At 33.4% G+C, this 763-nt stretch overlaps 1 protein-coding gene across 2 annotated transcripts in view; it reads right to left on the minus strand.

The window, feature by feature from the left end:
- The window catches only part of LOC119592029 (mpv17-like protein), a gene marked incomplete in the record, with an annotated part of 21,183 nt that overhangs the window by 12,030 nt on the left and 8,390 nt on the right, over window positions 1–763 (minus strand).

Here is a 763-nt window from a genome sequence, read left to right on the forward strand (position 1 = left end):
TACCACAGAGGAAAGATGTATGGCATTTGTACAGCAGAAATTGAAACATCCTAAAGACAGACAATACAAATACTAAACTGGCATGTGTTCGTCAGCTTTCTGCCTTCAATGTTTCACTTTTGAGTCTTAAGCAAATGGCTAAGTCCTCTGAAAATGCTAGGGCAGTAGGGTTCACAAAGAAAACTTGCAGATCCTAAGCAGAAATATTCAGACTGCTAACCAATATCATTAACATGGATTTTTTTTAAATAGTCATTATAAAAAGTATGATGTACTTCTTGAAGAAGTATCATCTGTTAAATCATTTATGATTATGTTAAAAATTTACATGATCTTTTATCCCTGACTACCACAAGGGACAGAAGGTGACACCCCCACAATGCAGAAGGAAGCTGCTAGAAAACACATTTTTTAAATCTTAAAATCTGATACCACAGAAAATGCTAGTGGTGCTTATCACTCCTCCCTGAAGAATTGCAAAGAACTTTCTTGCCAAGATACTGAAAATACCTGTTTACAATTCAACCTTTAGGAATATGGTGCTTCAGAAGATAGAACCCACTGACACCATGACATAAACACCCAGAATATAACATTTAGCTTAATATCAACTGGGCAGCTATCTTCACCACACATCAGTAAGGTACTTTTAAATCTGTACACATATTTTATGCCAACTATTAAAATAAGAAATCAAAATACTATTTATAATTATCATTAATACATGTAACTCTAAACATAAAAGATTTGAGTTTTAGCAAAA

Source organism: Penaeus monodon, chromosome 29, assembly GCF_015228065.2.
Source record: "Penaeus monodon isolate SGIC_2016 chromosome 29, NSTDA_Pmon_1, whole genome shotgun sequence".
Taxonomy (NCBI): domain Eukaryota; kingdom Metazoa; phylum Arthropoda; class Malacostraca; order Decapoda; family Penaeidae; genus Penaeus; species Penaeus monodon.